The sequence below is a fragment of the Pinus tabuliformis genome, chromosome J (genome assembly GCF_031772625.1).
Source record: "Pinus tabuliformis cultivar Carrire ecotype Pingquan chromosome J, CPIR1, whole genome shotgun sequence".
In the NCBI taxonomy this organism is placed as follows: domain Eukaryota; kingdom Viridiplantae; phylum Streptophyta; class Pinopsida; order Pinales; family Pinaceae; genus Pinus; species Pinus tabuliformis.
In genome coordinates, this window is record NC_142295.1 from 1,132,498,879 (window position 1) to 1,132,518,917 (window position 20,039).

Below are 20,039 nucleotides of genomic sequence, written 5' to 3' on the forward strand. Positions count from 1 at the left end.
TTCAGTGTAGTCAATGCCTTCAACCTGTGAAAAGCCCTTAGCAACGAGACGAGCTTTATGTTTATCAACTTTCCCATCTGGTCCATACTTGGTTCCGTAAACCCATTTACATCTAACAAGTTTGCGTCCCTTTGGTAGAGGAACAAGATCCCATGTATCATTTGTCATTAAAGAATACCAAAAGGACACCGCTCACAACCAGATCTCAAATCAATACACCAGTATTTTTGACGTGGTTAAAACCCTCAGAGTGCAAAGAGGGAAACAGTCCACGGCCTGTCCCAACGTGGGTACTACAGGCAATTTATTAATCAAAGAATGAAAATTTACATAAGCTTCTCTCATGCACGGATTACCCGAACAATGACCCTCCATGCGCTTTAAATAGAACTCATGGACCAATCGGGTGTCAAGCCACGGATCAAGTGTCGGTAATACCGAGGTGAGAGTGAACCGTCGGATCACTACATATCGTGACCGTCGGATTGTAAGTTACAAAATGTACAACGGTAAAGAAACACACTTTACTTAACTCTATACTAGACCAAGTTGAACTTAACTATATCCTATGTGTCGGAATATCCTAACATCCCCCCTTAAGAACAACTTGGGATAGGATTGAAGGATTTACAAATATGACACAATAGGAGAAGGAAGGAGGCACTAGAGCCTATTAGATTAGATCTGGCTTGATCCATGTCTTTTGGACCATTCTCACAGTTTCATATTAATACACATTAATATTTTATTTTCCCTAAGTTTAGACTTAGGGACTCCATTAAAAATTATAATTATTTTAATATCTCTTGAACTATTTAGAATCTGCCCAAACCCTTTCTGGGTATTGGAGATCTCATGTGCCCCAACCTCTCCACCAAATTTCATGGCTAGAGCACATCTGAACCTACCCCAAATGAACATTCCCTCTTAGCGAGAACTGTGCTCTAGCAATACTCCTCATTGAGTATTACTATGATCATCTGGCATCGATCCCTGTGCTGATGCTAGGCCTGCTGCCCACCATCTGATCCAGACTTAAGCAGGAACGCAACAAATTACAGAGATAACCATAAACACATATATGCAGCGGAAATAATACTTCATTTCATTAATGTAAAATACTGAAATATGCTTACAAACAGTAATGGAAATAAACTAGCTAGGGCGATGGTAGCTTATCTCTGAGAAGAGATGTGGTGGCTACATGCCTCTGAACTGTGTTACAATGCGGCTTGAAGGCCTATTTATTGTTGAGAAACAATGGAAAACCCTTAACATTCCAAAACCTAACCCTAGAAGATGAAACGCCACACTGTGGGCCTCGTTTGGGTAAATTGGTACACCAAGTTCCCGGGGTCGTAACTTTGGCATACGATCTCCGTTTGACACGTACAATAGCTCGTTAGAAATATCTATCCGAGCACTACCACTTTGGGTGGCAACATGGGTCCAGGGTCCATGGACCCATGTTGCCCTAGATTTCCCAAAAAACGTCGTTTAGGGCCTCAAAACGGCTTCGGAAGTTCAGGACCCGAAAAACTGCTAAAAATAGTAAGTTGTGCTACAATTAAGGAAACTGAAAATGCTGAGAGAAACAATGGTGGGGGTCCAGGTGGACTTGGCAGGTGGCCACCAATATCCACCTGGATCATTCCTCCCCCCTTAGGAAGCAATGATCCCCATTGCGTTGAGTTCCTCCATGAGATGAGGAAACTTTTGCTGAACTTGTTCCCTGGTGAGCCACTTGCCCCGTTGAAGGAGTTGGCCTGCTTTGATAACTCGATACAGTTGGATATTCTGTTGGCGAGTGTTTTTGATCTGTGTGTCCATGATCCGATCAGTTGCAGCTTGTTCCATGCAATCTGGATTTAATTCTGTGGGTGTGAGCTGTTCTACAATGTCGGATGTGTCTAGCAATGGTGGAAAGTATGGCCGAAGGCGGTCCACATTGAACACTGGGTGTAGGCCAAGGAATGGGGGAATGCTGAGCTCAAATGCATTGTCTCCCACAGCCTTAGTAATGGTGTAAGGACCATATCGGAGTGGTCTCAGTTTCCGATAGGCTCCAGTAAGGCGTTCCTTTTGCAAATGCAACCAGACTTTGTCGCCCACCTGAAACTTGTGTGGCACCCGATGTTGATCATGTCGCTGCTTGTACTTGGCATTTGATTTCTCCAGAATGTCATGGACCTGCTGGCGAATATGTTGGATGCGCTCAATGAAGCTAGTGGCCTTATCTGTTTCGGACTGGACATGAGCTGAATTTATGTGAGTAGCTGCAAGTGGCATGGCCACATCAATGGGGCATAGTGTCTGGAATCCCAAACCCACTTGAAAAGGGCTATGGCCAGTGGAGCTGTGAAGAGCTCGGTTGTAGCTGTGCTGAACATAGGGGAGGCTCTCGTCCCATGTGCGTGGATGCTTTGAGTTATACATGCGCAGAATGTGCACAATCATCCTATTGACAACCTCTGTCTGGCCATCAGTTTGAGGGTGGAAGGCTGTGGACTTCGTGAGTTTGGTGTCCAGCATTGACCAGAGGCTGGACCAAAATGTGCTGAGGAACCGACTGTCCCGATCTGAGATGATAGACTGTGGGATCCCAAAGTGCACCCACACTCGTTCAAAGAAGAGTTTAGCAGTGGCTTCTGCTATGATACTCTTCTTGCAGGCCGCCATAATGGCCATCTTCGAGAACCTGTCGACGACCACAAAAACACAGTCATTTCCATGCTTAGTGGAAGGAAGGCCTGACATGTAATCCATGGAGATGGATTCTCAAGGTCGACCAGGGGTAGGCAACGGGCTATAGAGGCCATGCTTCTTGATGGTCGATTTGGCGATGGCACAAGCAGTACATGATCTGATGTACTTCCAACATCCTGTTGAAGATTCGGCCAATAGAAATAATTTTGCACTACTGCCACTGTTTTCTCGACCCCGAAATGCCCAGTAGCCCGACTGTAGTGTGCTTCCCAAATCATCTTGGCACGCTCGCTTGAAGGAACACAAAGGTGACCCAGGTGGCATAACAGGGCATCCTGGAGGTGAAAATCTGGGACATGCCGACCCTCCAAGAGTGTCTGGTATGTGTGGCCGAATTCTGGGTCGCTTTTGTAGAGAAGTGGCCAATCAGAAGTCTCGTGCCCACAAGAGTTGAGCACGGTGGTTAATGCCATGATCGGTGGTTGACTGAGGCAATCTGCAACATTATTGGTGCTGCCCTTCTTATACTTGATATTCAAGTGGAACTATTGCAGGTATGTAGACCACTTCTGATGGTGATCATTCTGCAATTTCCCTTGGGTCTGTATGAATTGCAGGGTCGGTGGTCGGTGTGGATGACCGTTTCCTTCCCCAAAATGTAATGCTTCCATTGTCGGCAGGCCTGCACAATGGAATACATCTCTTTATCATAAGTGGGGTACTTCCGGACTGTGTCTGAAAGTGTTTCACTGTGATATGCCACTAGATGTCCATGTTGAGTAAGGACTGCCCCAATCGCATAGTCAGAGGCATCTGTCTCGACCTCAAATGGTTGTTGTAAATCTGGTAATGCAAGCACTGGTGCCGTGTAGAGGCGATCCTTCAACTCTATGAATGCCTTTTGTTGAGATTCACACCAAAAGAATTTTGCTTTCGCTCCTCCCTTGGTGACTTGACTCAAAGGCCAAGTAATATGAGAAAACCCTAACACGAACCTACGGTAGAAGTTGGCAAGACCTAGAAAGCTGCAGAGCTCTATTAGAGTGGTTGGAGATGGCCAATCTCGAATGACTTGGATCTTGGCTGGATCCACATGCACCCCCTGTTCATCAATGATGTATCCCAAATACTGAACCTGGGTCATGCCAAAAGTTTATTTCTCCAAATTGGCACATAGCTTGTGTTGCCGCAGTGTTTGGAGAACCTGTGGGATGTGGTGGAGGTGCTCTTCCCAACTCTGGCTGAAGATTAGAATGTCATCCAAGTATACTACTACAAATGAGTTGGTGAATGGCCGCAAGATGTCATCCATTAGCCTCATGAAGGTTGCTGGAGCATTTGTCAATCTGAAAGGCATAACCAACCATTCGAAAAGGCCCTCCTTAGATTTGAAGGCAGTCTTCCACACATCAGAGGGTTCGATTGGTACTTGGTGATATCCTGACTTCAGATCGATCTTGCTGAAATATTTCGCCCCCTTTAGTTGGTCCAGGAGGTCATCAACCCACGGGATCAGGTACCTATTACGGACAGTGATCTTGTTCAGTGCCCGATAGTCAATACAGAGTCTCCACGTCCCATCCTTCTTCTGTACCAACACGATCGGGCTCCCACAAGGCGATGAACTCAGACGGATGTGACCTTTCTGCAGGAGCTCCTGAATCTGCCTCTTGATTTCATCGTTCTCTAGAACGGAGCGACGATAAATTGGTCCATTGGGTAGCGGCGCACCTGGGGTCAGATCGATGGAGTGCTTGACCTGACAGTGCAGTGGAACCCCTGCGGGGGAGGTGAAGATGTCCTCGTACTCCTCCACGACCTTGTCCATCTGTAGTTGTCGTGCGGAGGGGCCCTGTCTGGAGGCCGTGGCCACTGTCTTCTTCTTTCCTTGAGGGCGTATCATCAGGAAAACAAATTTCCCGGTTTTGGAAATGATCTTACTGCATTGTTTTGCAGTAATCAAAGAGATGGCGGTAGGTGGTGCTACCTCTGGTATCCTGTACAACTTATTTCCCAATGTAATAATAACAGCACGGGGCCTTGATTCATACACAGCATGTCGCTTCCACAAGTATGGTTGTCCTAATAATACATCACAAACTTCAAGGGGAGCAATGTCACACAATACCTCATCCGTGAAGGGCTTGATGTTGTATGGAAGGCGACACTGCTGGCTCACGCGAAGATCTCGTCCTTGGTGAAGCCACCCGATGGTGTACGGTTGTGGATGTGCTGTGGTCGGTAAGCCCAACCGCTTCACGACCTCTGCCGAAATGAGGTTCTTTTGGCTCCTGCTATCAACAATGAACTGCAACGCGGAGCCCTTTACCCACATCTGGGAGTGGAAGAGACGCTCCTCCTCCTCTGGATCTTCGGGTTCATTTTTCTGGATCTTGGCGGTAGCAACAATGGCGTTGGGATCCGCATCAATGATTTGCTTCCCTTTGTCATTCCCCTTGTCGGGTTCTAACTCAGAGTCGGAACATGCATCTGATTTTGAAACCTTTAGCTCAGCCACCAGTGACTGCTTGGCCCGACACTCACTTGTGTTGTGAGTGGAGCTCTTATGGAACTCACACCATTTTCCCGTGTCCTTTTTCGGCTTCGCGACGCTGTTCTTTGCTTGCAGCTTCGACGGGTTGTCTTGGGCTGCCCCGCCTTGGCTTTGTCCTTTGTTCTGTGGTTTAGGGGCACCTTTCCCCTGCTTTGGATTCGTAGATCCAAAGTCTTGCTTCTTTTGTTTAAACTTCTGCTCGACCTTGACGGCATATCGGTATGCTGTGCCGAGCGAGGAGATGTTCAGGAATTGTATTTCTTCCTGGATGTACTTGTGCAGGCAGCCGCGATATTTGAGTATCAAATGCTGCTCCGAATCCTTGATACCCAACTTTATGCGAAGGGTATGGAAAAGATTGGTGAACTCCGGCACGTCTTGGTCCCTTCCCTGCCGCAGCGTGGTCCATTTTATGTATTCATCCTCATAGCTTCCGACAGGGTAGTACTGCTCCTTGATGGCATCCCGGAATGAATTCCAGGTGGGTGCGACTGAAAATAGTGAGCCAGTACTTTCATCCTTCTGCTCGCAGTAGGTTTCCCACCAGTCCTTGACGTGGGGGGCTGCTTTGAGAAGAGCGAAAACAATCTTTTCCGGACTCGAAAATTCATGAACAGAAAAATAACCCTCTAGTAGATTTAACCATTCATCTACGGCATCTACGTCTATCTGACCCTCGAATATGGGGATTTCAAAATTAACTTGTACCTTAAAGGGTGTTGCGTTTCCAGAGTAGCTGTTGGAAGACGATGCGTCGCTTCTGGGTAGCAGCTGAAGGATCTGGGCAAAGCTGTCCATCATCGCGTTCCGTTGTCGCTCGAGGGCTTCTTTGAGCAAGATTTTGATAGGATCTCCTGCCCCCTCGTCTTTCTTCTCATCCGCCATGGGAGGCCGTCGGGATTTGCGAGGCTGGTCTTGCAAAGGTTCGACCAGTTCAAGCCCTAACTCCTTATATCCCGACCTTGTTGGGGACATGCAAAGAAAAACAAAGAAAAAACAGACCGCTCTGATACCACTGATTCGGACTTAAGCAGGAACGCAACAAATTACAGAGATAACCATAAACACAGATATGCAGCGGAAATAATACTTCATTTCATTAATGTAAAATGCTGAAATATGCTTACAAACAGTAATGGAAATAAATTAGCTAGGGCGATGGTAGCTTATCTCTGAGAAGAGATGTGGTGGCTACATGCCTTTGAACTGTATTACAATGAGGCTCGAAGGCCTATTTATTGTTGAAAAACAATGGAAAACCCTTAACATTCCAAAACCTAACCCTAGAAGATGAAACACCAAACTGTAGGCCTCGTTTGGGTAAATTGGTACACCAACTTCCCGGGGTCATAACTTTGGCATACGATCTCCATTTGAAGCGTACAATAGCTCGTTAGAAAGATCTATCCGAGCACTACCACTTTGGGAGGCAACATGGAAACCTATGTTGCCCCAGATTTCCCAAAAAACGTCGTTTAGGGCCTCAAAATGGCTCCGGAAGTTTAGGACCAGAAAAACTGCTAAAAATAGTAAGTTGTGCTACAATTAAGGAAACTGAAAATGCTGAGAGAAACAATGGTGGGGGTCCAGGTGGACTTGGCAGGTGGCCACCAATATCCACCTGGATCACCATCCTCTGCACTATTGTATTCTGTACTGCTGCCCATGGTTTTGCCACTGCCACTGCTGCATCTGTACGACAACTACCTTTGCATCCGTGCTGCTGCTGGTCCTTTCTCCCAACACTGCATCCACACTGCACCTCCTCTCATCATGTTGCATCGTGCTGCCCACTGCTGTACTGCAACTCAGTTACTGAGAAGTAAATAATTGATCTCCCAACTCTGACCTCTCTGTTGGGCTAGGTTCCTCCTGATGTTGAAGCTCCCTCTGCCGCTGGCAAGTGCTCCCTCTCTGACCTCTGCGCTGCTGCAACAACTCCCTGCATCTCGTATTGTTGCACACCTCTCTGTGCCATCCTGCACTGGTGCAACACTCCTGTGCCTCTCGCATTGCTGCAGCGTGCTAGCCTCGCGCTGTCTCAGGACTCTTGCACTATAGCTCTTTCTGCTGCTCCATCCACATCCATCTCTACCCACATCAGTGAGTCCTGCTACTCCTCTTCGGGGCTCCCGTAGCAATGTCTAATCCAAGAGGTTGGGTACCTTGAGGATCCTGCCCCTCATCGCCTGTAGTCTGCTTGACTACAGCTCAATGTCTTCCCACTTGAGCTCAAGTGGTGCGTGTGCACTCATAGCACAATCATTGTCCGTTAAAAATTCCTTCTTTGCCCTTGCTGGCGCTGCCTTAGTCTTGGAAGACTCTCCCTTACTCTTCTTCCTTGGACACTAGGTCGTATAATGACCCAACTCCCCACAATGGAAGCACTTGATCTTGGAGAGATCCTTCTTCTTCCGCTTTTCCCGCTTTCCCTCTGATGCTAGGGCAACATCTTCCTCCTCTTGCTTGACTTTGAACCCCTTGCTGCTGCTACCTGTCTTCGACTGCCGTCTAATCTCTTCTTGGCGAAGAGCAGCCCACATCTCATCCCAAGGTAGAAGTGTCCTTCTGCCCAGTATACTCTGGACAAATACCTCCCAGTCTTCTGAGTCTGCATTCAGGGCCATCCTCACCATCAATTCCTGATCCAACGTGGCTTCTATAGCAGTCAACTGATCTCAGATCTCATTCAATCCTCCGAGGAAGGTGTTAATTGATTCTCCCTTCTTCATCTGATACGACCTCAACTGATTCTCTAGTAGCATTTTTCTCTGCACAAAAGTATGCTGGTACAATTTCTTGAGGGCCTCCCACATCTCATATGTCGTTTCCTTCTCGGCAATGTGTGGTACTACATGGTCCTTGACCTCGTCAAGGATGATGCTCTTGGCCCTCACCATTGCCTCCTCGTACTTGTCGTTATCATTGGGGTCGACTGGGATAGCTATAACCTTCAAGGCGAAGTTCTTGACACGATTTCTGTCAAGTACGGATAAGATTTTGGCCTTCCAGACTGCGTTTTTCGACTTCCCGTCTTGTCTATCCTGGTCTCTTATTCCGTGTAGTGCATGATGCTCTTTTACTTCCCTCTTGGAAGTTCTCGATTTGACTCCCTCTGAGTCTCAATTTCCCTCATGGTAATCCTTCTGCCGATGTCGAGATGCCCCCTAGTCTGATTGTCTGTGCAACTGCACCACCGATCCGGGTTTCTTGGCTAGAAACCCTCGATAGCAACTCCCTCCTCTTGGCCTTGCCCTGTTAGGTACTCTTCTGACTACAGTGCCTCACCAGCTCCACTCTATAATGTTCCCACAATGTTCTAAACCCCAACAACTTGAAGGTGAGACTCCTAGGCTCTGTGTAATTTTGGCAACCCGACCTCCTCAGCCAACTGCGTCAGCCCTCCTAGCTTCTGCGTGAGGCTCCCTTTGCCTTCCTTAGCCTTTGCATTGCCTCTTCTTGGCTCACCCTTGATGATGCAGGCACTGCATCACCCTTCCCTTGTTGCTGCTCTGCTAGAAACAACTTCTGTCACCTCGGGACAACTGTTTTATGCTGCTATTGCTCTGCTCGACTGATGTCCTCAGTCCTTCTATGATCTGCAATCACGCTCTAATACCATGTTGAAGTTTCTAAGTCTACTTAGTTAGAAACCCTCCATGCACTTTATCTGATTTATTCCTACCTACTTGTCCTGTTACTTAACAAGTTATTTACAATGTAAATTCTGAAAATAAACACTATTGCATGCTCCACATATTACAGTTCAACAACTGAAGCAGACAAAAACAATCACACAAAATGACATCATTATTTTTGGACCAATGTCCCCGGAAAAACCCAATGTGGGAAAACCGGTGCAGCTATTTGAGGGTTTTCTTATTAAGCAATATCACAGTACAATCTGGGTGTCGGAACTGGCCTACCCAACAGAGAATTTCCTTGGCAGTAATACCTCTCAATTTGAGACAAATTTCCCGGCTGAAACCCCGGATAATCCTTCCGGCAGCTCCTCAGCTACAATCTATTCTAGAAACCCCAGCGTCAACCTTCCTAGACTGCGTCAGCCTTAAGAGGCCATGCGTCAGCCTTCTGGCCCTCTGTGTTAGCAACGCTGGCCTCTCTGAAGCTCTGCGCAACTCCCGACTACCTCTGTGTGAGCTCTGGTTGCTACTGCGTCACTCTCCCTGGCTACTGCGCTGCTTTCCCGACACTATCTCTGCCTCTGTATCTCTCTGTACTCAATGCCCCTCAGCTGCAACTCCGATCACTGATTCTATCTCTCTTAGCAAATCCCGTTCTAGAGAATAGAATGACTGATCACTTTGGTGTATTCTCCAAGTGATCGTCAAGCGCCCTCTTATACTTTTCTTGTTGACATATCAACGACAAAGATTAAGTCCCTAATCAACAACTAAGATTAGATCTGGCTTGATCCATTTCTTTTGGACCATTCTAACACAATTTCGTTGTTAATACACATTAATATGTTTACCTAAGTTTATACTTAGGGACTCCATTAAAAATATTAATTATTTTAATATCTCTTGAACTGTTTAGAATCTGCCCAAACCCTTTCTGGGTATTGGAGATTTCACGTGCCCCAATCTCTCCACCAAATTTCGTGGCTAGAGCACATTCGATGCTACCCCAAATCAACAGGGATTGGGTAACTGATTTTTCACATGGTATCAGAGCACAGATCGTGAGCAGAAGGGCTCAGAAGCAGAAAGGAAGAGGAGTTCGAAATTACTGCAGAGGTAGCAATTTGAAACCCCAACAGGCAGCACAATCCTTGGGCCAGAGGTCGATGTTTTGAGGAGAAATCGATTTCTCTGAGTGAGTCGACAGAGAAATTCGATCTCCAGATCGAAGCTTTCTAGAGGTAGAAGGAAGCAACGTATTTTTCCTTGCAGAGCAGATCTTCAACTGGGATGCAAATATTTTGCAGTAGTTGCTGGCAGAATAGTGTCAGTGCTAGAGAAGGAGACACAATAGAGGGAATTCTTCCTCAGAGGACTTCCAACCATTGTTTTAAAAAACGGTCAAGTCGACTCTGACTCGGCCGAGTTAGACCATGCTAATGTCTGGTTGGGTTGGCTCAGTGGCCGAAACAGAATGGCTGGCTAGGTTGTTACTGAGCCAGTCGTTGACTTTGTCGACTCGGTAACAACTCGGCCAACTCGGTAATGACTCGCCCGACTCGGTAACAACTCGGCCGACTCGACTCTTTGACAAAAATTCTAAAGCACATTTGTCAATAGTTGTTCCGCCTCCTACATATCAATGGTTGGGTTGTTGTTTATTGCATATTTATAGCCCTAAAGTAATCTATCACTGTGAGAAAGTTTTGAAAATTACAAGGCGGAAGTATGGTTATCCTTATGGCATGAATTAGAAAACTGAAACAATGCATTGAGCCGTGCAATGTTTTTAAAAAGGCAAACATTCTTCCAATGGACTAATAAATACATATTTACCTCTGATTGTTCTGGAGCTTGACCATAATTAAATCAAGGGTTTTGAGACTTCATTAGGGGCAAATAATTGGTATTATTGTTGTTGTCGTCTAGTGATTGCCCTTAGGTTGAGGAAAAAAGAATCCTGGCATTAGTGGCTAAGTATGAACTTTGTATTGGCAGTGCATTGGGTGCCATTTTGATATAATGGATATATTTATGAGCCTACTTTGATCATATGTTGTCTTCTCTCTATATTCTAAAGCTCTGTGTTTGGAAACATGAATGAAAATCTTTAAAATTATGTTTTTTATAAAAAAATAAATATTTAATGTATTTTTTACAACGACTGAGTCACTGAAATCAAACCGGCCGAGTCGATACCGAGTTGGAATTAGAGTCGGAGTCGACCCTTGACCGTTTCCGAGTCAGAGTCAAAGTTTTAAAACATTGCTTCCAACCAAGAAGTCTGATTTCTCATTAGCTGAGCAACAATAGGGAGCAACAACTCTACTACTTTAGTAGGTAGTGCGTGGGCCAGTCTAGTGCTGCACAAAAGAGAGAGCAGCCAATTCGACTTTTTCATTGGCAGAGATGGCAGCAAATGGGTTGCGAGATCAGGATCGGTTGGAGGGAGCATCCAACTATGTGATCTAGAAGGCAAGGATCTCATTCCTTCTGGATGAGCACGATCTCAAAACTTACGTCGATAGTGTGGTAGTTGTACCCACTTATCTAGATCTGCTCAAAAAGTTCAAGGGAGAGATGGTGAAGGCCAAGCGGATGATCCTTGATGGAGTGAAGGATCATGTAGTATGCCACATCTCAGGCAAAGGGATTGCCAAGGAGATGTGGGATGCCTTGTCCACGCTATATCAGGGATCTTCCGAGCAAAGAAAGATGTACTTAGAGCAGAAGATGAGATCCATGTAGATGCAAAAGGGGGAACGCATTGATCCGTTCCTTGCAAAGCTTTAGGAGACGCGTGACGAGTTGGCAGCTGTGGGGTCAACACCTCAGTGTACCGAGATGGTGAGGCTGGCTCTAAATTCATTCTCAAAAGAATGGCAAGTGTTAGTCGAGAGGATCCTGGGCAGAGAAAGATTGTCAGATTGGGAAGGAATGTGGGCCGCTCTTCAGTAAGAAGAGATGCGAAGAGACTTAGTCAAGTGCAAACTTGACAGTCGCAACAACAACAGTTGGACGAAGCTGAAGGAGGAGGATGAAAATGCAACCCTTGTATCTAAGGGGTAGCAGGAGCAGCGAAAGGAGAAGAAAGATATTTTGAAGATCAAGTGCTTCCGGTGTGGTGAACTTGGTCACTATGCTACGCAGTGTCCTCTCAAGAAGAAGGACAAGGACGAGAAGCATGATCTGAAGGCTGCATCCACACAGATCGAGGAGGAGGAGTTTGCCATGATTGCCCAGAGGTGGGGTGATATAGAACTGTAGTTCGAAATAGCTACAGTTGGGCAAGATCCTTGAGGAGTCCACCTCTTGGATCAATACCTAATATGGGAGGCCAGTTCAGTAGTAGCAGGATGGACCAATGGCAACTGGTGCAGAGGAGTGTTGGAGTGATAGTTGCAGTAGTTAGGAGCGGCAAAGACTGAGCGACACAGAGTTAGAGTTGGCAGCAGTGCAGTTGGCACAGAGTAGAGTTAGCAACAACGTAGAGGCTTCAGAGGGTCAGCGCAGAGACTAGCAACAGTCAGAACTCCAACAATAGATGCATCATGCTGAACACTAGTTCAATAATTTTGGATGCTTTTTTGTTGCTGATGCAGTAGTAGTAGCAGTTGGAGAAGGTTGCAGTGCAGATGCAGTGTTGGCAGTGGCTGTGCCAGCAGCAGCACAAATGAAAAATTTGAGAGGGAGTTGCAGTGTCAACAGCGGTACATATGCAGTAGTTGATGGACAATGGTGTCAGACATCAACAACACAAAGGGAGATGTTACAGAGAAGGGTGATGCTTACGCAGGTTGCATTACTAGAGCACATTCCTCGCTAAGTGGGAGTGTTGATTTCTAGTAGCATTGCATGTGCTCTTAGCCACAAAATTTGCAGGGAGGCTAGGACACATGCATTCTCCAATACCCAGAAGTTGTTTTGGGAAATTCCACCAGAGACGGTTTTATTAAAATAATTAATTATTTTTAATGGTTGCCTAAATCTAAACTTCGGAAATTTAAATAATTAAAGGGTCTTAATCTAACTGTGGGTGAAACTTCTAGAAGAAGCCAGAGATCGAGTCCAAATGATTTGAGCCATTGATTAGGATCTAATCTGGGCCGTTGGTTTTCAACTGGAGGATTATAAGAAGGACATCGATGGGCACTTGGAGAACATATCAAGTGGAGATCAGAAAATTGAATTTCTGAAGCACATCAGTTGCCAGAAGAGGAATTCGAAGTGATCTTTTGTAGTGAGGGGCAAAGATAGGAGGGAAGTTTTCCTAGGCCGAAGAGTACAAGGCAGAGAGGGCAAAACGACGTCTAGCTAGCCTGACGCTGGGCCATGCAGAGCTGACGTAGTGGCAACGCAGAGCTTGAAGGGAGATCAAATTCTTGTTGAGGAAATTGAGTTTCAGAAGCTGGGTGCTGGGGTGTGAGAACGGGAGGCTGAGAGCTGAAGTTTCCAGCCAGTAGAGTCAAAAGGAAGAGTAACACAGTCCCCAACAGAGGTGACGCAGAGACTGTGGAGGTTGACACAGTTCTGTGCAGAGGCTGACGCAGAAGGGACACAAATGCTCACTTCCAACAGATTAGAGTCGGATCTTCCAGTGACAGGGTGAGATCATCTCACTATTTTGTTTTGTCCAGTTTCTCTCTGTATCGGATAGCCAGTGGGCATCCAACGAATTGTACTCAGAATTACTACTGCATAATAATAAAACCCTTAGTCGCTGCACCGGTTTTCCCACATTGGGTTTTTCTTTTTCCGGGGACATTTGTCCAAAAATAACTGGGTAGATGTGTGTGGTGTTTATTTCTCTCTTGTGATGTATTTAGTTTCCGCAGCTTTATTTTGGTGTAGGCTGCAGTGTATGTATTTCAGTGTTTTCTGTAGAAAATTACAAGTAACTTGTTCAATTAATTCAACAAGTAGGTGAAATATAATCAGTTTGCTACAGTAGGAATTGATTAACTGATTTTTCAGAATGAGCTTTACCCCATCATCATGGCCATCACCCTGGTTCCTACAAGTTTCTGAGCCTTCTTCATCATATCGGAACCCATGATTATCCCAACCCTTGGTGGGCGATGAACCCACCCACCTTAAAGGCGGGAATTCACGATTATATCTTATACATCATGCTCTAATCCCTTGAGCCCTGAGCAGTTAATCAAAGAAAATCATAAAAAGGCAAAAGGCATAAAAGTAGAGTGGAAAAATCAAGGTCGGGGCACCTCATGTACCACAGTTTCTCCCTCCTACACATTATAAACCCAAGTGTGGGCTTCCCTCTTATTAGCTACCCTTGTACCCCATCATGTGACTTAGGGATGTCCCTTCTCGTTCCCTACTTCATTCACCTATCTTCCACATGCCACCACCTTTTGAAGTATGTACCTTGACTGTATTATCCCCTTTAGAAGTAGAAACCACCTAATAGGATTATTGGTTAAAACCATTTGGAGTTTAGGAGACATTAGCACAGCTCGAAGCCCATTATGGAAGGGTAGGCCATTATGAAGTCCCCACCTGTAGTCCATGATTAGGTAAGCTCATTTACTTGATTTCTCTAATGACTTGTTGTACTGGAAGGCTAGGGGACGCATTGGATTTTTATGCAGGATTGCAGATGGTTTCCATTTGCGGTTTGGTTTCCCTATACGGGGTTTGAATCCTCCAAAGGGAAACATTAGCACATGTAGGGTGAGCGTTGAGAGCCATGGGCCTCCACAACAGCAGATTGCACTCCATGGATCCCCACAACCATTCAGAGATTGCTCATGGTTCACTTATTGGATGAGAGGATGCACCTGATCCATCATGCCCAGCTGGCCCCAGATCTATAGCATACACTTGGCAGATGATCTAGGACTTTCACAATGATGTGGCAACACCTACACGATCATCCTAGCCCTTGCAGGCGATCTACAAGCATCTTCGATTTGTTTGGAGACCCATGGGGACACTTGTGTGCCCCTACATGTCATTTGGAGCACCACAAGTTATTACAAGGGGCCAACCCCTTGCCCACTGCTTTTGAAGGTCCTATTTTTCATTGTGGCACCCATGGACCTCATTAGGCCTCTTAGAGGCCTCTACGACATGCATAGATTATTATTTGACCTCTTGAGACACTTACTTTTTTCATTTATGAGCTAGTTCGTTGGGCTTGTCACCAAAAGTTGTATTATTAACACATTATTTTATTTTTGGGGCTTAAGGAGGCCAAAGAGGCTAATTCGAACTCCTAAGTTGTGTATAAATATGAGTGAGATGAGTTCAGTTTTCATCATCACTTTGGTTTTGGATCTCTTATCTCTCTTGAGATTTTCACACTTTTTCTAAGGATGAGTGGGAGATTTATGGATGAGTTTTGATGTATGTGTATTTGTCTATCTTCCCTTGGAGCTTCTTTATTGTCAATTGTGATGATTGGACATACTCTATTACATGTAAGTACGTGCTTTTGATGTTATTCTTGTTTACTTTTGTCATATATGTTGGACTGGGATTTTCGCTGTTTTAGGGCATAATGGCTGCATGCATTTGTTGCTTAATATTGTAGAATTTGTCTCTATTATAGCATTTCCTTCAATCTATGGCCGTGTAATAGGAGCAAAATCTCCTAGGGGTAAAATTTGACCTTGACAAGCCAAATTTCTCTTGCGCATCGAAGTATAAAAGCTACAAGGTTGGTTCTTCTTGACCTAGAAGGCAAACAAAGTGATCTTGAGGCCTCCTTGACTGGAAACCAAGAAATCCTACACTTCCTCAACATAGACTCCATTCTCCCAAAGATTAAGGCACTGATCTACTGAGGGTAGTCACTAAAATCCACATTTTCTTACATCCTTCCGGGACTAGCCATATTGGGGTACCTAGGGTATCAATTTTTCGACAAGCTAGCCATCAAAATAATTCGATCTCCTAGGGTCTCCTGCGCTGGCCTTTCCTCTAGCTCTCCAATTTTGAAGCCATTTCGATAGTGGAGTTGGTAGAGAAGTCAAGCCCTAGCTTCAGGATCAAACTTGCCCTGCCATCCCCAAGGCTAGTACCTAATAGGGTCAAGACAACATCTTCAAGTGAAATTATTCTCTTGATCCTTTCCTCACCTTGTTTAGGGTAAGAATATCATTGGTTGCTTCATACCTTCCTCATATCCTAGACCGGGTCCACTTGGCCCTGTGTGGTCCCACTCCTTCAAAAGACCATTCTTCAAGAACCATCTGGGATACCAATTCTAACAAGGATTTTAGGGATTGGGGAACTCCTTTACAAGCCTATTCCCATAAACCTAACCCTTAAAATTCTTTTCCTTTCCCTAGAAATACATAGTACCTTGCTTAGAAAGCAAGCAAACTCCATCGTTCAAACTTTTATGGTAAAGGGTTTGGGTCACTCATATCCATTGACTTATCATTCATTAGTGACTTCATATATATCGAGTCTCCTCCCATTGGTGAAAGTCCGTAAATAGAAGGGAGCCTTAGCTGAGGTGACAGTGGGCTACGTCTTCATTTGTTGCCCTTGGCCTAACATTTGCCCTTTAGGGATCCCCCTTAGGTCCCCTGCTAGTTTGAACGGTAATAGGTGGTACATATTTTTTTTGTGTAAGCTTATCAGGACTTTTTAATTCATCTTATTTAAAAAGCATGTCATAACTAGAAATCAAGGGGTACGGTGGCCTCAACGTGCCCAGGTCTATCGGCCACAGAACAACATTTTATGCCATTCAAAAAAATAAAAGTTTAAGTTTGTCTAACAGAGCCTTATATGTTTGAATGTCTTGAATACTTCTACGATCTAGGTAACTGAAACATAAACGTGTTATTGACAGCTTTACCATATATCGATAAACCAAATTCAAAATCAAACGAAACTAAGAATAATGCTATTCGTCAGAGGAATACATAGGGGTTGGATCTTTCGCACTTGAACTGGACAGCTCAGTCTGTGGAAAACACAGAATGTGTTTCTCAATGTAGCTGAGGAGGATATTCTGCTGTTGAAGTTGGAATTGAATTAGATGAAATTTCTTCTGAAGATCCTAAAAACCAGGGTCAGACTTAGAAGGGCCAGCTGGAGAGTTCATGATGGCTTTGGCTATAATGTTCTTCATTAACCAATACAAGTGGATAGTCTTCTTATATTAAGAGGTGCGATATCTGGAGTGGCTAGGGTCCGTTACCAGGTCTCTCCAATCCTCCCATTGAATCTCCGTTTCTTCTTGTTGGTTAAGCTCTTATTCCCAATTGGATATCGATTGCCGAACCCGAGAAGGGGTTCCTATTTGGTAAGCAATAGCGACATCTTGGATTATCCGAGTTGCAGACTTGCGACCCCGACCCCTCAGTTGACTGGGCTAGGCTGCACTGTTGACATTGCTTCGTCCCTTATTCTTTCTGCGCTCTTGTCCACCTCTTGTTGGACAGCCAGAACCTGAGGTGGGGCGGGTCATGAAACTTGTTTGTAAAGCAATGTTGGGGTAAAGACTCTTGAAACAGTTAACCTAGACCCTTAGCGTGAAGCTACTAGGAGATCTTAGGTCTTGGTTGTTACATAGACAGTAAAAACCTGAAGGTGAACCCAAAATAACGACATCGAACACTGAACATTAGGCCTTAACCCAACCCCTGAAAATAAATTAAGATGGGTCTGTTGCCCAAGGAAAGGAACCACAAACCTAGGCTCGCCTAGCCCGTTTAAGATAAACACATGGATATAATGCAGCGAACTAGATGCATAAGACCTTGTTTCGTCCTCACCTTCATAGACATGAAATGAAGGATATGGTGAATACAAACAACCAAACATGTAGCATATTGAGAACTCCATGCTCCGGAAAAACCCCCATGCGGGAGAGTAAAATTCCAAAGAGAACAGAGACAATGAGATGGAATGCAAGAAGCTCATAGCACAAACCTTCAAGATCTTTCCAAATTCATGATAGATACTCCACTGGCTTGCAGCCCCCATATTGTGAAACCTTCCTTTTCAAATTGACATAGGCATGAAGGACGCCAAGAGCATGCGATGAAAAGGACGGAAAGAAATAACATACCCGACGTCTGAGGACATGACACGAAGGGATTCGTCTACACCTAAGTAGTCCACCTGCGTAGCTTCCCTTTGGAGCAACCCTGAGCAACCCACGACCACGAAACCAATATCAAAGATGATAACCTGTAAACCAACACCTGAGAATGAGCAAAGGCAGACCCTTAACCACAACAATAAAGTGGCACTCGGGCCAGTTTTATCAACATTCATTTCATGCACGCGCGTTGCCACCCTGATATCCTTACCATATGTGTGAGGGCGGTGGCTTCGCTGCCCGCCGATCTTCTCCTCCTTAAGGTTACACATGGCTTTGATCCCAAAGGATTTGATCTGTCAGCACACACCCCGATTGGGGAGATGGTGGTACATACTTTAAGTATTCCACAATATATATATATAGTTTTAGAGAGAGCTATGTATCCAATTAAAGCTTTCAATAATTAATTCGTTTATCCTTTACATGGAAATTTTCATAATAAGTTAGTATGTTTACTAGCGCAGTACATGTTATGCATGCAGATGTAGATATCATATGCATGTCTCGTATGCATGCTAATAATCATATTCTATCCATAATCCGAGATGGGTTATTCCATGAATCCCCTCTATTCTTTTTGTTGAGAGATAAAAGGGTGCACTCTTAGCAAGTGGCTTGGAGCTAAGATTATAACTTGAAACTTTGGACTTTTGATTTCTTTCTTCCTTTTTTATTAAGATCATTTGTCAGCTTTGATGACCATTTGCAGGAACTGACTCATGCACCTCTTCCGTAAATTGAAATAGAAAGTGTGCCTTATTGAGGATTTATAAGTTAGTTATCTTAATGAATAAGCTATCAATGGTTCCTAATTTTTGCAAACTGGTTCCTAATATATATATATATATATATATATATATCTAGCACAAAGGTAAGGGCTCCATTACCATTGCCAGAACTTTTCCACTTCTCACTTATAGAAAACTTGATTAAGCTTATTAAGGAGGTTGAGATTTGTTTTTTGTGAACAAGAAGTTTTCAAATGAGGAAATGTGTGAGCAACAAGGATTTTCTGTGATATTTCAAGCATAGTTGCCAGACTTTTCCAAGTCGGAATTGACTCTCAAGTTTGATTCCACTCTTTGAGGAAATGAATTGAGTTAGCTCTTTCGAGTTGAACTTGGCCCTGAGTTATGCTCTCAAATTTTATTTGCATGTCAAACACAAGTCATTGACACACAGTTCAATTCGCTAATGAAATTGACAACAGAAATATAACTCGTGAGTCTCACAAGTCGGGCTTGATCGCCGTTTATAAATGCACTGAAAAGCATAAATAAGCGCTCATTTTCCTTTTTTCCCTGATTCAATTTCACAATAAACAACCAATAGATTTGTCTCCTGTCTAGAATCCATGGTGCTTTATTGTATGCAGTATCGTGTGTGTACTTTAAAACAAGTTATTATTGGAAATTTTCATATTAACAAAAATTATATTTATTCACTGAAATGTAGTGTACTTTAAAATTATTTTAGTTTCCAATTCAACTCATGAGGATCTCACAAGATTGTGTCTTATTCTTACTCTTCGGCCTCTCCAAGCCATTGTCCGAATTGAGTCTAGCAACTTTGATGCCAAGTGCATCTGAGGTCCAACCAGCATTTCTCAAGTAAAAACTTGGAGGAGAATCAATCTCTTCTGATTACTCTTACAGGAAAAGTTAGAACAACTGTTTGATTTGAGCTTGGAGTTCACTGTCTTCACATTCCGCCTATCAAAGGCGTATTGAACATGACTAATGGTTTGAGCCTTGTTCCATATCTTTCGTTTGTAACTATTTATTGTGACGGTCTACTCTTTACTAGGTGATGGTGGGCATAATTATATAATGCATTACTACATTCCATTTTGATATTGAAAAATGATGACCTTAAAATGAGAAGTACAATGATTCTCTTAATTTGAATACCAATTTCCAGAATGTGTCATTTCCATTTGGTTCATGGATGTTGCTGCTTTAACTTGTGATTGAAAGAAACCTGTTGTTTTTACATTTTAAAATTTTGATATATTTTATATATTTAATATTTGGGGTGAGGTTTCCTT

The 20,039-nt window shown here is 44.2% G+C and overlaps 1 protein-coding gene across 6 annotated transcripts in view; it reads left to right on the forward strand.

Annotated features, from left to right (window-relative positions):
- Nucleotides 1-20,039, forward strand: part of LOC149231065 (Protein phosphatase 2C family protein) — a 434,498-nt gene that overhangs the window by 275,741 nt on the left and 138,718 nt on the right. The gene's annotated exons all lie outside the window — the stretch shown is intronic.